The sequence below is a fragment of the Myotis lucifugus genome, unplaced genomic scaffold, assembly GCF_000147115.1.
Source record: "Myotis lucifugus unplaced genomic scaffold, Myoluc2.0 scaffold_81, whole genome shotgun sequence".
Lineage (NCBI taxonomy): Eukaryota > Metazoa > Chordata > Mammalia > Chiroptera > Vespertilionidae > Myotis > Myotis lucifugus.
In genome coordinates this window covers 2,570,376-2,593,168 of record NW_005871129.1, presented here as the reverse complement: position 1 = coordinate 2,593,168, position 22,793 = coordinate 2,570,376, and the positions used below count along the sequence as shown (strand labels likewise).

At 36.7% G+C, this 22,793-nt stretch overlaps 1 protein-coding gene and 1 pseudogene across 2 annotated transcripts in view; one reads left to right on the top strand and one right to left on the bottom strand.

The window, feature by feature from the left end:
• The window catches only part of MDGA2 (MAM domain containing glycosylphosphatidylinositol anchor 2), a 905,340-nt gene that overhangs the window by 435,937 nt on the left and 446,610 nt on the right, over positions 1 to 22,793 (top strand). The window lies entirely within an intron of this gene.
• Positions 6,701 to 8,756, bottom strand: LOC102426818 (annotated as a pseudogene).

Genomic DNA, 22,793 nt, shown 5'->3' with positions numbered 1-22,793 from the left:
TTTGTTATTTTTATATAAAAATTTCTCTCATGATGAGTTGCTTATATGTAAAAAGGAAATAAAATGTGTTTGAGGACACATGGATAGAAGCCTTAATCATATTGTACTAAGTACTTAATCACATAAATAAAATAATGTTTAAAATTTCAGGAATATTGGAAAAAAAAGTTGTTCAATCATCCAATAAATATTTGTAAACCAGACCACAACATTTTTTAAATGTATTTTATTGTTTTTTTTACAGAGAGGAAGGGCGGGGAATAGAGAATTAAAAACATCGATGAGAGAGAAACATTGATCAGCTGCCTCCTGCACACTCCCTACTGGGGATGTGCACACAACCAAGGTACATGCCCTTGACTGGAATCGACCCTGGGACCCTTGAGTCCACAGGCTGACGCTCTATCCACTGAGCCAAACCGGTTAGGGCTAGACCACAACATTTTGATCCTAATACTGAACACCCAGAAAGTGTGCCTTTGACCTACTAAAGAGCTCTAAATTATTTTAAGAGCTTTAAATTTTGCTTCAATAAAAAACTCTCTAAAATCAATAAAGATATATTTAAAGATAAATAAATAAACTAAATTATTTGTCATCCATATATACCATTCATAATAAATAGTACTGTTTTATAAAGAATAAAATAAAGCCAAAAATGGATAAAATGGAACAGTTTAAAATTTGTAAAAGAAAAAATAATGAAAAAATCGTGTTATCTATGTTGTCTTAAAAAATGTGTGTATGTGTTAGAAATAACCAATGAAACACTGACATCGGTCAAATATGCATATAGTAAAAACATTACCTACAGAAAATAATGGAAAAATAAAATTGTCCTGACAAAATTTCTGTTTGCCAAATTTGATCTCAGAAATGTGGAATCAATAGACACAATAGTCTCAAACCAAGTGACAGAAATCACAATTAAAATTTGATATGCGATATGCCAAGGTTGTGGGTTTGATTCCCAGGGCGCATACAAGAATCAACCAATGAATGCATCAATAAGTGGAGCAAGAAACCTCTCTCTCTCTCTCTCTCTCTCTCTCTCTCTCTCAAACCAATCAATCAATAAATTTTTATTTGATACGGACAGGATCAAATTACTGAATCAAATCTTTTTCATGTAATTAACATTAGAAATGATGGATTCATTTGAAAATATTCAACCAAATGAATGGTAATGGAATTTAAAATTTAATTTCCTTTACAATTAAATTGCCTTTGTAATTTTAATTTTAAGAAATATTTTCTCACTTAAAGTATATCCACATTGGCAGTATAGTTATGACTTAAATATTTGTATTCATCAAAAAGGATAAACCTTGAGGCTCAAAGTCGAGAGGTTAAAATATCCTGCAGTTTTTGTCATCTTGCCCTCACATCTGTCTTTATACTTGCATGTTCAGGTTCCTGTAAAGGACATTGTGACCAAGTACTTTATAGCATTATCCCCTTTTAATCCTCAGAACAAACTCATCAATTCATTCAACAAATGTTTATTGATTGTCTTTACTATTTAAGCCACTGTATTCAGGTTTGGGTTTATAGAGATAAATTAGACAGACATAGTTTCTGACCTCAAATATTTAACAGGACTATTATGATATAGTGTGGTAAGTGTTTGAATAGGGAAGTTGTGAATAGCAGAAAGGTAGGACATCTTTCCTGGACTTTGAGAGGGAAAAAAAAGGCTTTCAAGAGAAAGTGATTTTGAAGTTGAGAGTTGATAATTAACCAGAGCAAAACAGAAGTGTTGGAGGATAGGAACAGAATATAAGCACATCAGGCAGAAGAAAGTACTTGTTCAAAGCCTACTTTCAACAATAAAGATTTTTAAAAAAGCCAGCTGGTGAGAGCTTGGTTCCTGCAATGCCAAACCCTGAAGAGATTATAGGGAACAGATCATAAAGAGCTCAGGAAATCCTTTTAAGGACTTTGGCCTTGCCTTGAGCCCTCATTTAAATATTTTAGTTTAAGATACTAACTGAATCAGACTTTAATTTTACAAAGATTATTTTAGCTACGTGCTAAAGAATGGTTGAGCATGGGGAAGGAGGGAATAGTGGCAAGGTGGAAGAAAAGGATGCCAAGTGAAAGACTTGTGGTTACCTACCCCAGAGGTGATGGTCACCTGTCGGTTTTTACTGATTAAGTAGGTGAAGGACTATGCAACATTGAAGAAATATTTAGAAAGACATGAGTTTTTAGTGAGTACAATAGAGATGAAGCTCAGAAATACAAATATATAGTATTTAGAAATAAGACATCTCTGCTCCTTGAAAACAACTACATTTATTATATTATTCTCCAAGGACATCTTAACTTAAAGAACTTGCTTCTTGATTTTCTTCATGGGTTCAAGGAATAGTAATAATAGTAAATTCCATGAAATAAAAAATGGGTTGAGTATTACCATTTTAGATGTATCTATTACAAAATGGAACATGACATTAAAGCTTATGCTACTCCACAGAGGTAGGCAGACTGTCATGAGTTAGTGCTTCTTGGGGATTTTGAACTCAAGGTTGAATTGTTATTTTTCTTTCTGAAGTAGAAAAAAAAGACATTATGGCAATGGCAAATCATGAAAATTGGGATGAGTTAATTTATTGTTGATCATAAAGTAAGAGGTGGCTCACATCGTTGGTTTGTAAGTGGATATTTGTCATGGCAAATCACCTTCAGACAACCGCAAGGCAAATGTGAATATTTTTGCTGTGTAGATGTGATCATTGCAATGACATGACGTTTGAGAGCTGGCCTCATAGAGTGAGTGTAATATGGATCCTGTAAACCTGTTGAAGCTTTCTAGCTCTTTGGCCTGTGATGACAATCACAGCGATAGTCCAAAAAAAAGAGCATCATCAGTCACCCTATCTTATATGTTTTTTAGTAAGGACATCACTGAAATTCTAAAAACTGGTAGCAGATCAGAGATCCTTCTGATACAATAATAACCTCTCACAAGAAAATATAAATCAATTATTTTTGAGAGAGGCTTGAAAATATTGCTCCATGCCACTACTTAGCTGTGCCTGAGTACTTTCTTCAGCAATTCCCCCATTGAGATCATAAGACTGTGTGTGTATGGCGGGGTGGGGGCTGGGGGTGGGGGGGTAGGGTTGGTGATTTGAATCTACATACTTAAGTAAGTTTAGGTTCTTCAGATTACAATCCAATATTTAATACAATGCAGTGTCAGTTATCTATGATTCAACTTAGATAAATGTAAAGCAATAATATCTGAGTAGCTGGGATATCACCAGGAGGATGCATCTGGCTGGCAGGAAAAGGCCATATAGAGAGGAATTATCCTGGTTTATTCGCCTTCATCTAGGGTCTGTCCCCAGTCTAGTAGGCCTAAAACCTCAAACTTTTCATTGAAGTCGGGAAGCTGCCTCATGTTAACAAAACCCACAATAACTTTAAGTTCATAAATAGAATGGTCATTTCTTTAATATATATTATGTGAAATTTAACTACTAAGGAGGTTTGATTCTTAGTCTAAAATATTTCTTTCTTGTTAGAAGGCTGTAAAGAAAGTCAATTTTTTAAAAAATATATTTTTATTGCCCAGTTGGTGTGGCTTAGTGGTTGAGCCACTATGAACCAGGATGTTGCTGGTTGTGGTTCAATACCCAGTATGGGGCGTGCAGGAGGCAGCCAATCAATCATTCTCTCTCTTTTTTTTTTCCAAAATATATTTTATTGATTTTTTACAGCGAGGGAGGGAGAGGGATAGAGAGTTAGAAACATCGATGAGAGAGAAACATTGATCAGCTGCCTCCTGCACACCCCCCACTGGGGATATGCCCTCAACCAAGGTACATGCCCTTGACTGGAATCGAACCCGGGACCCTTCGGTCCGCAGGCCCATGCTCAATCCACTGAGCCAAACTGGTCAGGGCTCATTCTCTCTTATCATTGATGTTTCTATCTCTCCTTCCCTCTCTCTCCCTCTCTGAAATCAATAAAAATATATTTAAAATATATGTATATTTTTATTGATTTCAGAGAGGAAGGGAGAGGGGAAGAGAGAGAAACATCTATGATGAGAGAGAGAATGATTGATTGGCAGCCTCCTGCATGCCCCCTACTGGGGATTGAACCCGCAACCCAGTCATGTGCCCTGACCTGGAATGGAATGGGACTTCTTGGTTTATAGGTTGATGCTCAACTACTGAACCACACCCACTGGGCAAGAAAGTCAAATTTTAATCAAGAGAGTTAGCCTTATGATTTAACATAAAATGTCATTAGGTTTCAAAATCTCTTCTGTTCTAGCTCATGAGAGTGAAGCCCAAGATACCAGGTTCTACCAGGACAAATATTAGGACTGTTTTATATTTACTCTTCAGGTCTGTGCTTGAACAAGGACTGCCACCATTGTCTTTTGATTCTACCTTGTTCAAAATTTTCCCTATTGAACTTTTGTGCTTCAGATCGATGGTCTAAGTGGGTTGTGCAAGCAAATTCATGGGGCAAGGGAGAGTAATATTAAAAGTTCAATTTTTGCTTATCTTATTTTTCAAATTTTATGTGAATTTTATAATGTATTTAATATATAATGAGAATATAAAACAGTATATATTGCAAATTTTGTGTTGGTCATTGTTCTAAGGGCTTTAAATATATTGGCTCATTTGATGTTTAGAATAGCCTTGTGAGAAAGAAATAGAGGAAGCCCAGATTAGTCACATAATTTGTCCAGAGAAGAGGAGCTAAGAGTCAAACCAGGTTGCTGTCTCTAAATGTTATGCTCTTAACCACTACAACATGCTGCTTTCCGAAGGTGGTCCCTAAGTATAAGTTATAGATGAGTGAATCCACCTACATCAGCAAACGGTTTTAATGATAAGGCCATACAGGCAAGTGCTTCTGCAAATCTCAGCCTGTTCTTCCCACTTTGGGAGAGTCTTTCAAATGTCAAACACAGTGCTCTGATCTGTTAGTTTGGCAGTTGACATGTCTGTGGGTAATCACAGCTCACAGATATCCACCACCAGACGTGCATACATTCTTGAAGCAATTTTCTGCCATCACCTTTAAAAATTATAAGGTCACTCTGGCAACATTTACTGTCCCCAAAGTTGATGAGTGTCCCTTTCTTCATAACTAATTAAAAGACGAGAGAATTCTCCAGTTTGTTTAATGTGCAAAAAAATTCCCTGCAAGATTATGCAGTATAACACTATCCTCCTAAGTTTCTTGTTCAGTTTTCTCTCCTTTATCTCCATCACATGTGGGCTCATAAGTCAAGGAGGCCTCATGCAAGGAGAGAGGTTAATTTCTTTCCCCTGAGCATGGCAAGCACCTGGATGCTTAAACATATGCAACAGACCAAGAGTAATTCAGAAAATACCACCAACTGTAAGGAGGAAAAACATTTTTTTGAAGTAAGATTCTTCCTAAAGGTGTTTTTGCTACTGTACTTGGCTTCTGGTTAATGAAAATATTACTCGGGCTATTTTAGTTCTAGTCTCCATACTTATGTGATACAGTGACATAAGCCCTCTGTTTGAACAGCTTATGAGATATCATTCTTTGCTGCTTTTAGCAGTTGAATCTTTCAAACAGCAGTTCATGAAACTTGATCCTTTCTTCCTTATTGCATTACCTTTATCCTCATTAAAATCTTCTGGGTATCGCAGAGTTAACTTTATATTCCATTCTTGATTGTGTACGTGAGATGAAACAAGGAATAGTTAGTAAGATGGAGACTATGTAGTTATAAAAGATTTTGGCTAAACATCAATCTGTCTATTCCAATTTGACTTAATTGTTTTGTTTAAATCCTGCACTTAGAATTTTAGAAAGCTTGAAGAACATGATAGGGAAGAGACACAATATTGTGCTACAAATTCTTAGAATTGCTGATTGGTTTGTCCTGTAAACTGTGTTTCTCCAAACCTTCTGAACCTTCTTAAACTTGCACAGCTTTCACTGTCATTGCTATGTGATGTGACATTAAAGCAATTTGCTTTTGCTCAACTTTTATGTTATTCCTGTCTATATTATTAACTCAGTGGGCTAGAATGCTAATAACTTTAAATAGCCCATTGGTTGCCATAGTAACTGATATTAAAGTTAAACATAAGTCTGTCTCTTGGATTCACATTTAAGTCATTTCCGGCATTTGCATTCTTTAGGAACTCCATGGACTGACCCTAGGACTTTGTTCAAAAGGGGCCTTAAAAAGTTAAGTTTGAATGAGGAGTTGATTCAGTGGGGTTTATTTTCAACCCCCAGATGATGATTTGTCCAGGCTCAATCCAATTTTGTCAAATGTTTGTTCAGAGAACCCCAAGAAGGATGCTCATCTAAACAGGGGTTAAATAGATAATGTTTTACTTTTTTACATAGTATATATTTTATTAATTTGTACTAATGCACTCTCATATTACAAAGGCAATTTAGTACAATAATCTTTCTTATGATAATTGAATCATCTGTAATAACACAGAACTGTACATTAAAAAAAGTTCATTTGAGTAACCAAAAAGACAAGTTAAACAAAAAAAAAATTTCTTTCTTTACAAGTGGACATTGAAACAGACCAATTTTTGTGTGTGTGTGTGTGTGTGTGTGTGTGTGTGTGTTTGCTTTTTTCAAAGCCTCCAAAGACAAAAGCAGCTGAAAACCTAATTCAAATGAAGAAAAAATGTTTTCAGTAAGCTACTGGTCTCCGACACCATTATCTGTTTTCTGCTGTTTTGTCTGTTTCTTCTGCACCATTTTCATTATGTTCATCATCACTATTAACTTTTGTTTTCTTGCCCTGAAACTGTACTTTTCCTTTAGCAGATCCAGTCTGGGCAGCTTTCTTTCCCTTTCCTTTTCCTTTTGTCTTCCATTTGTTTAGGGATTCTTGTTGATTCTTTATGATATGTTCCTCTGCTTCTTTTTCACACCTTAATCTAGTACTTCTCATGTCATTTCTTTGTTCTTTAATTGTAGGTTACCATTACTTGCATTTTCAGTACCCCGTGCTTCCTTAGCTTTTTCTGTAAGTTGAAATTATTTCCTCTTTTGCTCCTCTGACAAAATCTTCCATTATATTTCCCCATGCTTGAGAAAATACCTGTGTGTCTTCTCTCCAGGTCTTATCATCTAGGTGCCTCCCCTCCCCCCCGCCCCCCCCCCCCCGCCAATTTCAGCAAGCAGCCAACCTTTTCTTTTAGCTATTTCATTTCAGCATTTTCTGCTAAGTTTTATTTTTCTCATTGCTCTTGTGTAGTTTACAATTTAGCTTTCACTTTATTTTGCTATTTTTATTATTTATTATTATTATTAATTATCATTATTGCAAAGTAATCTTCCTCGAAAAGTATGAGCAGATCTGTGTGTTTGTACTTTTGTCCAGGGGTTTCCACAAACTTTTTAGCAGATTCAGTACAATAGGACACAGCAAATACTGATCCCTTAAGTCAAGCATGCCAAACTCGTGGCTCGCTGACCACATGCAGCCCAGCCAATATAACAGTATGTAAGAAACGTTTTAATCAGAATTTTGTAACTTTATTTTTATGATATCCTGTTATACATAATTATTAATAACAAACTACAATGTTCGCTAATGACTGATTACTATAATCATGTTGCATTCATTTCCCTTATGCGCCTTATGTGCAGGCGCACCATTTCTCTCCACTAATACTAGCAGCAAATATTTTAGCAGCTGATTGCCACGTCATTAGTCTTGTACTGACTTGTTTAGTGTGTGCAACAGGAAATATTTCGCTTTTGGAGAACAAGGAAAATAGGTTTATTTGCATTACACCTATTCATTTGTGCAGTTATTCAGTGTCTGGTAAATTAATGTTCAAGAAAAAAAATAATTTTTATTAAAATGTTATATTATTTTATGTTGAGGATTACTCATTTATTTCAGCCCTTTGTTTTCAGCATGTCTCTATTGAAATAAACCTATGTTTCTATGAAAATTTAAGCTTTTGTTTTTTTGCAGCCCACATAAACTTAAACCTTGCTTATTTGGCCCATGTTAGCCTTTGAGTTTGACATGCTTGCCTTAAATGCTTTGTGCAATGTTCTTCTCATCTGAATATTTAGTACTTGACCTTTATCTTATGAACATTCTTTGTTGTTGTTGTTGTTTTTATTGGTTTTAGAGAAAGAAGAAGGGAGGATAGCGAGATAGAAACATCCATGAGAGAGAAACATCTATTGGCTGCCTCTCTCCTGCCCTCTACTGGGGATCACAACCTGGGCATGTGCCCTCACCAGAAATCTAACAGGCAACCTCTTGGTTCATAGGTCAATGCTCAAGCACTGAGCCACACCAGTCAGGCCTAACCATTCTTTTATGTCATCAAGGGTTGCATCAGCAGAGAAGTCTTTAACATAAGCAGATCTGTTTTTTACATGATTTTTGTACTCATCAGTCACTTCAGGGAGGAGTTTGTTTGGAAACTTTCTGATTTTAGTCATTTCTTCACTTATTCCCACGAGTTCTGCCTTTGATTTGCTCAATGTTTTACATTAAAGTCTGTTGTTAGATGGTTTAACCTGTTGAATTTTATCATTAGCTCCAAAGGTACCCAGCTTTCATCCAGTTTGATTTGTTCCTTTAAAAATCTGTCCTGTGGCAATTTGAAATCACCAAAACAATGTTTAATTTTATGACAGATGTTGGCCTCTGGAGCAGTTGAGTTTTCGTCCATGTGGCTATCTTTAAGGTGCCCACGCCGCAGAGCAGGCCGCAGGATCGCCAGGCGACTACAGCATCTCATCTTCCCTGCGCCTCTGACTGGCCTGACAAGTTTTAGTTTTTTTCACTTGTATTTATTCACTCTAGGTATTTTCTATGCTATTTTTCTCTTTTACTTATCTTTGCAATGATTTCTATAATGTTTCTAAACTGCTTTTAAAACTACACTCTGAGTATTGAGAAGAAAGAAATATTCAAGGAAGCTTTTTATGAGATGGTTCCTAGATACATCCTATACTCTATGTCTTGGGTGACTTCTGTTTCTGCTACCTAGGGTCTCAGTAAAGATATCACCTTCTGCTCAAAGCCTGACTGTCCTCTTTTACATCTCTTGTGTGAGAGTTTCCAAAAAATTTGTGCACTGCATTGAACACACAAAATTTAATTATAATTCTACGCAATCTCTGAGAGAAACCTGACATGATTATATATATATACTCATATATATATAATTTTCCCTCATCTTAGATATGAATTCAGCTGTCCACATTCTATATAATAAAGAGCTAATATGCAAATGGAAGTCACGCCCTCACACCGTCACATCGTAACGGCTCAGACACTCAACACTGGGGAGAGTGGAATGGGGACCAGCCAGGTTGCGGACGGGAGAGGGACAAGCTGATGCCTCATGGTCCCAGGTGACAGTGCCTGCAGCTGTGGCCCAGGCAAAGCCTCCCACCCACAGTCCCCTGTGGCTGCAGCTGGACCGGGCAAAGCCAGCCTAGGTCCTGGGTGCCTGCGGCCAGCAGAGGGAGGGAAGCCCAGGTCCTGGGTGCCAGCAACTGGCCAGAGAAGGGAATCCTGGGTCCAGGGTGCAGGGTGAGGCAGAGGCAGTTAGGGGAGATCAGGGAAGCAGTTAGGGGCGATCAGACCAGTAGGGGAGCAGTTAGGGGCGATCAGGCAGGCAGGCAGAGGTGTTTAGGGGAGATCAGGCAGGCAGGCAGGCAGGCAGGCAAGCAGTTAGGAGCCAGCGGTCCCGGATTGTGAGAGGCAGTCAGACATCCTCCGAGGGGTCCTGGATTGGAGAGGGTGCAGGCCAGGCTGAGGGCCCCCCCAGTGCACAAATTTTGTGCACTGGTACTCTAGTAGGATTATATTTGGGGCCATGGGATTCTTTTCTCCCCTAAGTTATCTTTTTCCACCTCACACCAGTTGAGGCTGAAAGAATTTCCTCCCTTTATCTCTGGAGATGCAGAGTTATTTTCTGTCTAGGCTCCCACCCCCACTTTCCAGAAGAAAGAACACTCTATTATCAGCAGCAGCTTATCTGTTGAATATGTATGAGTGTCCTAGAATTTAGAAAATCTTGTCACTCACTTATATAACTTGGTGGTGACATTGAGTCCTCTCCCTTCCCCCATATTTCTTGAACTAGGCCCTTTTCTGTTCTGAAAATGCAGTATCCTTCTCAGCTCCTGTGCCCTTCTGTACTCTCTCAGATTCCGTTGTTGTCAGAATTCACTTTCTTATGCCAGAGCCTTATTTCTAATGCCATTTTTTTTCTCAAACTTCTTACTTGGTAAATATATGTCTTTCAGTAGCAACATTTAGCATACTGTTAAACATTACCACCAGATTATTAATTCTGTGACTTGTCAAATATTACTACAAGGGAATAGGGTTCTTTGTTCAAATGTGACTTAGAAAGCCTGACTTTAAGAAAAGCAAACAGGTTTCCTCACCAGAGAACTATTAATATTGTAAATCTCTTATGAGTGGAAGGAAAAAGCAGCATTGTGAAACATGTCTACCCTGTTAAATATTTTAAGACCCTCATTTATGAGCCACCCCCATTTTTAAAAGGGACAACCTTCAACTGAGGGCCTGTGAGTAGAAGGATAGAGTGAAATTAACATTAATATTTTAATCTCTATGTGTATACTTTCCTAAAGTTGATATGCTTGAGGAAAGGTTGGTGGGATTTAAGTTATTTCCCCCGACCCATGATAATCACTGTTACCCTTTTTTACAAAAGAGAAAAAATACAAAAAAACAAAGCGATATAGTTAACTACTTTAATCTTTATTGGTGCATTACCTCAAGGTGAAAAAAAACTTCCAGGATACCAAACAAATGGAAATTATTCTGTTATTGAAAAAGTGAATGACTTATATTTGGGCAGTGAATTGTCTTGCAACTAGGGTGGTTTTCAATTCTTTTTGCTTTCAATAAAATTGAAGAGGGACCTAATAGAGTTGTCAGTGCACAGGCTACTGGAAATAATTTGTGATGATGTAGCATAGCACTATAAGATAGTCTTCCCAAAGCTTGGAAGAATTTCAAAGAATTATACTTTCCATATTCTTATTTATGTGAGCAAGTTTCTCAGTTTTTAATTAGGAAAATGAAAAATAGAAATGAGTAATGTGAAATCTTAGTTTTATTCTAACAATGTCATGATCATTCAGTGTACATGAGTTAATTGGGGGAAAAATAGTCCCACTCATCTGATTAAAAGATGAATTTCCAATAAGTACTTTTCAAAAAAACGTGACATTTATATTGTTTATATCAATTATGTACTAACATACTTTTAGTGATGACTCAAAGAATAACTTCAATCTCAGCTTCAAATATACTCACATAGATATTATAAAATATTGATCAGTAAATGACTTTCAAGCATTTAAGCATAATACCTCAAGGTAAAATTCTGTAGAGAAAAGTAGAGTGAAACATTGTTTAAGGACAAAAAGAAATGATGTAAAATTTTACTATTAAAGATGAGCATGTTTTTAAATTTTTACTAGATTATATTGAGTATCAAATTGTTGTATATTCTACGGATCAATTTTTTTAAACGCTGCAACCTTTTAATAATAAAAAAAAGTTACAAAACTTTTTCCATCTCATCTAAAAGAATAGGTCTTATTAATTGTACAATAACAAAGATGTTATTGTTAAAAGTAGTTATTAGAAAGGGGGAAATTTTAACTTTAGAGAAAGGGCCGGTATACCTGCTTTCTTTTCTTTTTTTTTTTCATGTCAAATATTTTGAAATAAGATATAATTCATATGTCATAAAACTCACCCTTTAACATGTACACTTTTAATTCTTCACAATCAATGGATATAATTTTAAAAAATGGTGTGACCATGTTATTTTCTAACGTTAGTAGTTACAATGCTTCTTTGCAATTAAACTATGAGAATAATGTTAGATGTTAACCAAAAAAATATGTGAGGGTGACCTTGTTTTTCAGCAGTATTTTAGGGGATATGTGGGCAATAAATATTTAAAGGCCACAATTCTATGTAACACTCTTTGGAAAGCATTGATCTGATATGACTTCAGGTTTTTGTTTTGGTTCCCAGCTTTCCATGTCCTTCCCCTCTTCTCAGGCTATGTGGCTGTTTCTTAGTGAAGTTCTTGAAGAACTATAATGGATTAATTATGCAGTTAGTTTAGATAACTGCTAATAGCTTGGGGTTCAATCGTTACAAAAATTTTATTGAGCAATTCTATGTACCAGGCACAATTTCAGGCACTGGAGATACCAGCAGTGAATGAGAAGACAAAAAAATTCCTGTTCTTATGGACATTCTGAAAAGGAGACACAGACCATGGGCAAATATATAAGTAAAATGTAAGAGTAGTAGATGGGAGAGCTGAAACAAGTAGTCCAAGATAATTTAAGTTTCAATAAAATGTTTTGGGAAAATTGCAATGAAAAGCTGATATTTGAATAAATACCTGAAAGAAGTATAGGAGTATGGCAAATATTTCTGAAAGAGAAAACAAGGACAAGATCACTGAGATAAGACCACACTAATTATTTGTTAATATATTTTTATTGTTAATAGTATTACAGCTATCTCCCCCATTTCCCACCCACCTTTACCGAACTCCTCCCAGTTCCTACCCACCCCCCAGCTCTTTACTACTCTACTGCCCAGTACATGGGCTATGCATATCTTCTATAATAATAATAGCATAATATGCTAAATAGACTAGACAACTGAACAACCTTCTCGACGTCCATCCAGATGACCTTCCAGATAAAACTGGGGCTGCGAGGGCCAAGGCAAGCTGCCACTGCTGCAAGGGCCGAGCCCCTTGCACAAATTTCATGCATCGGGCCTCTAGTCTATATATATAAAAGCCTAAGTGACCGAACGACTGGTTGACCCATCGCTATGATGCACACTGACCTCCAGGGGGAAAACACTTAAAGCAGGAGCTTCCCCCTGATGGTCAGTGTGCTCCCACAGTAGAAGCACTGCTCAGCTGACCTACAGGCACCAGAGGCAGGGCTCTTGACGTGAGCCTCTCCCTATCAAGACTGACTGGATGTGAGTCTGTGGCAGGCGCAGTAGGGCCGGGATGAGCGGGAATAGCAGCAGGCAGGAGTGGCAGGCGACATTGGACTGCCTGTTTTGGCCCGATTACTGCAGGCAAAGCTGATGGACCCCACCGGTGCACAAATCTGTGCACTGGGCCTCTAGTAAGTATATAAGTTCTTTGGTTTATCTCTTCTTGTCCACCCAACCCCACATTGAGTTATGTCAGTCTGTTCCATGCTTCCATGCTTCAGGTCTTGTTTTGTTGGTCAATTCATTTTGTTCATTAGATTCCACAAATAAGTGAGGTTATGTGATATTTGTCTTTCTCAGATTGGCTTATTTCACTTAGCATAATATTTTCCAGGTCCATACATGCTGTCCCAAAGGATAAGAGATCCCTCTTCTTTACAGCTGCATAGTATTCCTTTGTGTAAATGTCCCATAGCTTTTTCTATCCATTCATCTACTGATGGGCATTTGGGCTGTTTCCAAATCTTAGCTATTATAGTAATGTTGCTATGAACATAGGGGTGCATATATTCTTTCTGATTGGTATTTTGGGGTTTTTAGGATATATTCCCAAAGTGGGAACACTGGATCAAATGGAAGTTCCATTTTTAGTATTTTGAGGAAGCGCCATACTGTTTTCCAAGTGGCTGCACCAATCTGCAGTCCCACCAGCAGTGAACTAGTGTTCCCTTTTCTCCACATTCTCATCAGCACTTGTTGTTTGTTGATTTTTTGATGAGAGCCATTCTGATAGAACTGAGGTGACATTTCACTGTGGTTTTAATTAGCATTTCTCTGATGATTAATGACTTTGAGTATTTTTTTCATATTTGACTTGGCCATTTGCAAGATCACACTAATAATTAATGAGGAAAGGTCAGTGGGGCTGGACTGGTGTGAGCTGTTAAGATTGTGAGAGATGATATCTGAGAGGTCTGAAAAGAATATAAAATGATACAGCTGCTGTGAAAAACAGTATGAAGATTCTTCAAAAAATTAAAAAAGAATTACTATGTAATCCAGAAATTCTACATCTGGGTGTATATCCAAAATAATTTTAAAGCCAGTTCTCGAGATATTTGCACACCCATGTTCATAATAGCATTATTTATAAGAAGTGAAAGAACTCATGTCCATCAACAGGAATGAATAAACAAAATGAAATATTATTTAATCCTAAAAAAGAAGGAAAGCTTGTCACATGCTGCAATATGAATGATTATATATATATATATATATTATGGGAAACAAGTCACAACACAATCAAATCACTTGGAAGTACACAGACATCATATTTCTTAGGCAGTAGGGCTCTTCTGTGCCAATATGAGTTTTTTAATCCATTAATTGTTTTGTAAATAGAAGACATTTATCTTTAATTTTCATGAACATTATTCACAGGTGGCTGAGATTGAATAGCAAGTTATTTTCTCAATTTCATAAAGTAAAGCTGCCAAAGAAGTATTGAGTGAAATATTGACTGTATGTTAGATTTTTCCTATTTCAGACATTTCTGGTTTTCATAAGATATTCTTGTTAGAAGTGTTTTCTTGCAAAATTAATATGAATGTTATTTTCTTCCTTTATTGAGATGTCACTCTCACCTTGTCCTTCTTCTTACCCTTTTGCTAATCTAAGCATATCTGTATCCTTACAGACATGTTTAGCATTTGATATCCATTTAGCTTTGGATTCAGTTGTCACTTCCAAACTGTGCTCCTGTTAACACTGATGTTTTATCACTAAAGTGGAATAATGATGTTATGTCTCAATTTGGAGGAAAAGCACAGTGGGTTAACAAATTAAATTTTCTTTTTTTTCTTTTCTTTTTTTGAAAGAAAGTAGTATGACTTTACTGAAATGTTTTAGTACAGTGTTGGAAGACCTTAAAATCTTATATTCTAAACCAATACAAGCACTGCAAATTATATATTCCTGAATCCAGTTGACATCTTATCTAGTTAAGGACAGTTATCATATGAATACCTGTAAGTTGATTAATATAAGTTAAGTTGGAGTCTCAGTGATTTGGGTATGTTCACATTTTTCTGGCTCCCCTTTTTGGTTAGATATACACTAAGTCTGCCAGGTTAAACTTTCTTTATTCTACATATTTTGTCCATAGATAATTTTAGTCTGTTAGTGCTAACACTAGCTCACTAGATTATGAAAGAATGAGTAGCTAACCCACATTAATAAAAATGTGCACAGCCCAGACAGTGTGGCTCCGTGGTTGAGTGTCAACCTATGAACCAGGAGGTTAGGGTTCAATTCCCAGTCACGGCACATGCCTGGGTTGTGGGCTCGATACCCAGTAGGGGTGTGCAGGAGGCAGCCAATCAACAATTCTCTCTCATCATTGATGTTTCTATCTCTCTCTCTTTCTCCCTTCCTCTCTGAAATAAAAACTGTGCACAATTGTGATTAAATGTTTTATGGTTATTTTTTGAGACAGGACCTGCATATGTATATTGTCATTGTATTTTATGTGAAAATATTGATGCTTTCCACAATGAAATATTTTACAACTCTATTCCATTTTGAAAGTGGTCTGCCTCAATAAACTTGAAAATTTGTTATTTATTATAAGAATATCATATTTTAACAATGTTTCTATACTTCATGAACCTCATATTTAGGATTCTAAATTTTCTAATATTTGTCTTTACTTTTCATCAAAGTACTCTCCTCTTTATGTGTAACAAGGTCTGATCAAGTAAGGCATGGCACTATCTGACTGTTTTATAAATTGGGATTGACAGTGACAGTGCTGAGGCATGGCTCTGGGCACTATAATCACTTCTCTTATTTCTAATAACCTATTTCCTCCCAATTACCAATGAAATAAAATAATAATATTAACAATAATGAAATTAATAATAGTAATTACAAGGAAAACCTCCCTGATCTATGAGTTAGGTACTAAGTGGAACTAACTTAAAAGTTAAAATACTTAAGAGACCATACTAATACATGGATGTAGATAAAAATTGAACCCAGGTATTCTGCTTTAAATCTTGTGTTTTTTAGCCTGAACTGTTTTTTTTTTTAAATAAGTATATGCTGTCTTATCTTGAGTGATATTGTTTTATTTCCAAACAACTGCAAAGTGGTTTCTATGCAAGTATGGAAGTCTTAATGGTTCATGGGAACTGAAATATCTTGGTGCAATTTGTGTGGAAACAATGAACAAATGATGTTCACTTGTGGTAGCCATTATTTTACTGATAGAAAATAGCCATGACTTGTATGATAGTTTCTTCATGTGTAACAATACCCAAGTTATAGCATATATACTACATGGCCAGTGAGTCATAATAGGCAAAGCCCAATATTTCTTTCATTCATGAACAGAAAAATAAATATATATGAAAACAAAATGTGCTGTAGGCACTTTAAAGCTTAATAAATAGGTAGGAGTTATGGGAAATCTTCTAAGTAAGATTATAATTAATATATTTTATTGTGTTTTCTTTTAAGAAAAATGGACCACATTAGGAAAAAATATTAAAACAAAGCAACATTTAAGAGGCTATTGATGCATTTCAGGTGAGATGATAATAGTGGCCTAGATTGGGATGATATCAATTGAGATGTTGCAAAATAGTTAGATTAGGATATGTTTTAGAAGTTGAATAAACAGAATTGATGAGAGATTCAGAGAAGGATAAAAAAATGACTCCTAGAGTTGTGTAACTTACTGGATATTTGGATTATAAAATAAAATAGCAAGCAAGACCGGGCACTCTTTGGAAGATCTTAGTTTTCATCCCAGCTTTTCCCATTTAGTTTATTGTGATTTTGAAAAAGTCACTTACTCTTCTTTATATGTGTTTCCTCAGGTACAAAGTGAGGGAAATAATAGTACAAAGAATTTTAATAATGATGAAATGAGCTATTGTATATGAAAATATTTAGCACAGTTCATGGCATATATTTTGTGCTCAATAAATTTTTAATGTTCATGAAACTTTGTATCCTTTAACACAGTGAATCCTCTCTGTACACTACAGATTAAATGTTAAAAATGTTATTATTATTTATATTATCACTAGAGGCCTGGTGTACAAAATTCGTGCATGGGTAGGGTCCCTAGGCCTGGCCAGTGATCAGGGCTGATTGGGGCCTTCGGCTGCTTGCTGGGGCCTTCCTTCGTTCCGCGCTGACCTCTGGTGGTCAGCACATGTCATAGTGAGCGATAGAACTCCCGGTCTCCTGGTCCAACTCCCTGGGGGGACACTTTGCATATTATCCTTTATATATATAGATTATTGTTGCTGTTATCACTGTGTATTGCATAGCAATACAATGATAAACTGCACAGTGTGAAATCAATAAGCATCATAATCAACATTAATCAACATTAGTAATCAACAAATAAATTGATGAAATATAATAAAAATGATCAAAATATTTAAAAGTTATAACATTAAGGCAATAATTTATTTTCTACAAATTATTTTGGATGCAGTGCCCAATCAAAAATTTGTAATTATATCCAACTAAGGCCAATCAGATAACTCTTGTTGAAAATATAAATTCTTTTTTATCCTGGTGTTCATGTTTAAATATCTTACAGGGGATCCTCAAAGTAATTTATAATAATTTACATAATTGGAGTAGAATTAGGGGGATTTAATCACTCACTCATTTGGGCATTAAAACAAATTCAGAACTTTCCTGAGGTGAATCATAACCCTACACATAGATATGCTTTACTTTCTGGTAGAGGTGGTTTGTTCTCTCTTTCTGTGCTCCATAGTTTTCCTTAAAGAATGTCAAAAAATATGTTGTCTCATGTTTAAATCTTACATGTGAAAGGATATATGTTAAAGCATTTAGGACCATATTTAGTTGGCAACAATAATTAGGTGTATGCTTCGCCTTTAGCAGAAAAAAAAATGAACAAAACAAACAAAGAACACCAACAACAAGGAAAAAAACCCTCATAGACATCATCTTTCAATTGGGGGCTGGGAGCTCAGGACAAGGAGGAGGAAGGAATTTATGTTTTGAGGAGGAACCAAGATGGCAGCTAGGTAAACGCCTATACTTGCTACCTCCCACAACCACATCAAAATTATAACAAAAATACAGAACAACTATCATCCAGAACCACAGGACAGCTGGCTAAGTGGAAGCACTTCCAAATTTGATACAAAGAGGTGGTAAAGAGGTAAAGAAGAAAGGTAAACTAGAGAAGTAAAGAAGAAAGCGCATTGAGACTGGTAGGAGGTGTGAAGGCGCGGAACAGGCTGGTCTGGCACCTGGGTGTGCCACTTTTTAATTGGGAGGGAGATCGCCTCTTTGGAGGCCACCTGGAGGAGCAAGGAGTCCCAGCTCTACACCAGACCCTCAGCCCAGGGTCCCAGAGCTGGGGAAAGAAGTCACCAGAGGCAGTAAGAACTACAGACTGTAAAAACAAGTGTGGATTGAGGCTGAGTGACACACAGGCTGCTAGAGACCCAGCTGCTCCTCTTAAAAGGCCAGCACCATGAACTGAGTTTATAAGCTCTGGCTTTCTCTGAGCTCCAGTGCCGGGCGAGGCTCTGGGGGACCCAGACAGATATGGGGAGAAACTGGACTGTCTGGCATCAGGGCAGGAACGTGGTGTCGGCTTTCTTCCAGACAGAGGTACTTTCAGAGGTTATTGTTTCTGTTTTGGGACCTCCCAGGTGCAGGGCTGACTGGCAGACATTTCTGTTCTCTCTACCCTGGTGATTCCCTGAGACCCCACCCCACCCAATTTATAACCTCACCCAAGCTGTATGCAGCGGCTTTTGCATATGAATGGCCTGTCCTTTCTGAGCCTAAAACCTGTCAAACAAGCTATAGCTGGGTCAGGGAGCCCCAAAGCTATCAATAAAAGGCCCAAGGCCGGCACCAGCACCAGCCTGCCTGGGCACTTCCAAATCTGATACAAAGAGGAAGAATCTGCAGATCTCTGTAGCTCCTGCTGGGTGGCCCCAGGCAGTGGCTGACTTTGCACCTCCTTGGAGATCTAAGAACCAGTGTACCCAGTGTACTCAGTGTGAGACCATACCAGATTACAACTCTACACATCCATAAGTGACACACTCAAGGGGCAGACTCAGTGAGCACCATAGCCCCACTGAAGCAAGTCCTACCCCATAGGTGTCTCCTGCACAGCAGCTTTCCCACTGTAGTCGCAACTGGTCCCCAAAGCCAATTGGCCTGGAGGTCAATTCCTCCCAGTGATACCAACAGCAATCAAGGCTCAACTACAATAAGACTGTGCATAGCCCACAAAGGGGTTCACTAAGAGTGTCCACCTCAGATGATTAGGGAGGCTGAGCCACTGGGCCCTATAGGACACCTACTATGCAGGGCCACTCTATCAACTCAATTTACAGCTACCCAATACATAGAAACAAGCACAAGGAAGCAGCCAAAATGCAGAGAAAAAGAAACATGTTACAAATGAAAGAAATGGAAGAAAGAAAACTACTGGATATAGAGTTTAAAACCACAGTTATAAGGTTACTCAATAATCTTCTAAAAACCTCCAAGCAACTTAGTATGACCTTCAAGGATCTTAGTGAGAATGCCAAAAAAATGGAAAAGGACCAGTCAGAAATTAAGCATAGACTGACTGAAATAATGAATAATGCACAGGGATTCAACAGGAGACCAGAGGATCCCAAGAATCAAGTCAATGATTCAAAATACGAGGAAGCCAAAAACACCCAACAAGAAGAGCAAAAGAAAAAAGAATCCAAAAATATGAAGATAGTGTAAGGAGCCTCTGGGACAACTTCAAGCGTACCAACATTTGCATTATAGGGGTGCCAGAAGGAGAAAAGAGAGAGCAAGATATTGAAAACCTATTTGAAGAAATAATGACAGAAAACTATCCCTACCTGGTGAAAGAAATAGAATTACAAGTCCAGGAATCACATAGAACCCCAAACAAGAGGAATCCAAAGAGGACCACACCAAGACACATCATAATTAAAATGACAAGAGCAAAAGACAAAGAGAAAATCTTAAAAGCAGCAAGAGAAAAACAGTTAGTTACCTACAAGGGAGTACCCATACGACTGTCAGCTGATTTCTCAAAAGAAGCTATGCAAGCCAGAAGGGAGTGGCAAGAAATATTCAAAGTGATGAATAGCGAGAACCTACAACCAGGAATACTCTACCCAGCAAAGCTATCATTTCTTATTGAAGGTCAGATAAAGAGCTTCACAGACAAGAAAAAGCTAAAGGAGTTCATCACCACCAAACCAGTATTATATGAAATGCTGAAGGGTATTCTTTAAGAGGAGGAAGAAGAAGAAAAAGGTAAAGATAAAAAATTATGAACAACAAAGTGACAACAATTACATATCTATCAACAAGTGAATCTAAAAATCAAATGAATAAAAAATCTGATGAACAGAATAAATTGGTAAATGGAATAGAATCAGGGGCATGGAAATGGAACAGACTGATGATTCTCAGAGGGAATGGGGTGTGGGGGATGTGGGAAGAGATTAGACCAAGATCTTATATGCATGTGTGCACTACCTATAGACACAAACAGAGGGTGGCAAGGGCCTAGGGTGGGGTGGGAACTGGGTCGAGGGGAGCTACAGGGAGAAAAAAGAGAGACATCTGTAATAATCTCAACAATAAAGATTTAAAAAACCCAATGCTTTAAAATTACGACAGTATCTTAAGTCCTAATTTTTTTATAATACACAAATATTTGTATGGAAGGGTGTATTAATTTATTAAATGTTGTATAAATATGTAAATAAATAATAAAACTTAAAATCACTGCCATAAAGTTTATCAATTGTAGTCCTGCTCCCTGAACACAGCTTTATCTGTTGCAAATATTGAGTATTCTGCTCTCTAAAAGTCCAGATAATTGTCTGGCTTTAGCAATGAAGTATTCCCATGCAAAGGTCCAGGCTGAGGTTGCATTCTTTGTTGCAGTCTAAGGGTAGGGATGCTCTGGCTCAGTGTCTAATCTAATGTAAAGTATGGTGACAGACTGATACCACAGGGACTGAGACATTTCCCCTTCTGCTCCAGAATTTCCCTTGAAAATCCTGTATCTTTGACACATCCTCCTGAGACTTTTCAAGGCATTTCTGAGGCCCCCTGGGTAGTTTTTCCTACAGCGTGAATGTTTCCCTGCTCTAGAAGAGCCAAGTTGTCTCCCATTACCTTCTCTAGTTATCTGTTCTTCAGGAACAGTATTTGCAAAACAAAGAGAAATAAAAGGAACTGACTTTAAAATTATATATATTTTTTGTTCAGTGAGTGTCTTACCCCTCAGTCCTTGAATTCATTCCTGTCCTACTTATAGGAATATATAAATCTGTTCTTAAAAAAGACATAAGGAAGTCTATGATTAATTTAACAACAAACTGAACAATGTAGAGTGAACATAGAATTTTGGTAGAAAAGATGAATCAAAACATAAATTTAACTTTTGGATTTCAAATATACTAATTTTGTCTAAGTCCTTATAGCAGGGTCAATTGAATTTACTTTACCTGTGTTAATTGAATTTATTTACTAGGTATTAGAGACAATAAACCAAGAGATTTTTATTACTTTGACAACCCTAACAGTATGTTGCTCTTAAGCAAACTATTTTGCCTTTCAATCACTAAGATTTACAACTATTCTGATGCTCAAGAATTGTATATTTTATAAAAGCAAAGTAAAACTAACAAAAATAAATAAAACTGAGATACTATAATTTGCCTGATGCCAACCATCTGCCAATTTTTACTCATTTTATTACTATAAAACTGTTTAACTTCATTAAGACATTAAGTATTTGTTATATATCATTTAAAATATAATTTTATGTTTGGCTCTAAGAACTATCCTATCTGAATCACTTCCTTGTGGCTACTGTCTAGCAATGATTTTTTGTAAATTCATAGAGAAAATTATTTTTTTCATTTTTAAAAATTTGCTAAAATGACAGTATCTCTATCTCTTTGGTAAAACTTACATAAGATGCAGAAAGAGATATGCTTTTTGTTATGTTTTATTCTTGCTATTATCCATCTCATGATTATATTTTTTTAAGATGAATTCATCAGTGTCTTCTCTTCTACTCCTTGCATTATATATGTTTATTCTTTCATGTATTTGTTTATGCTTTCACCTATCTAACAGATATACTAGTATATTGACTATATCAATTTTACACTACAAGGCACTCTGAAATATACACACATGTTTACTTCTATCCCCCTCGCTCTGGTGGATTTCCTCATCGGGCTCCTTTGCTTAAATGCTACCCCTCTTCCTCAGCTCAAAGGTGTAAAGACTCAGTGCCTCTTGTCTACAAGGATTTTATTTTCTTTGTGACCAAAATGGTCTGGAACCAACAAACCAGTTCAGATACAGCCTGAAGAAAAGTCTCAACATTAGAAAAATAAAGTAATTTTAATCAATAAAAATATATCAACAACAAAAAAATCTGCACTATGTGTCTGTTAACTATAGATCCCACAAAGTAGCAGCAATAACCTCTACTAGTTTTGCCTCTAAGCAAGAGTGGAAGATTGGGAATCTTCTTGTCCCCTAAACCCAGGACTGGGGATCTGCCTTCTACCAGGTTTTGTACTCTCAGAGGTCCTCTAGCTTTTCATTGATATATTGGGAGTGTTGTTTTGTTTTGTTTTCATCATCTATTGCTAGATTCACCAGTTTCTGGTTCTTTCCTGTTGCCTTTCTTTTTGTTTCTCTTGGAAATCCTTCTACAACTTGAAATAAAAAAAGGGGATCC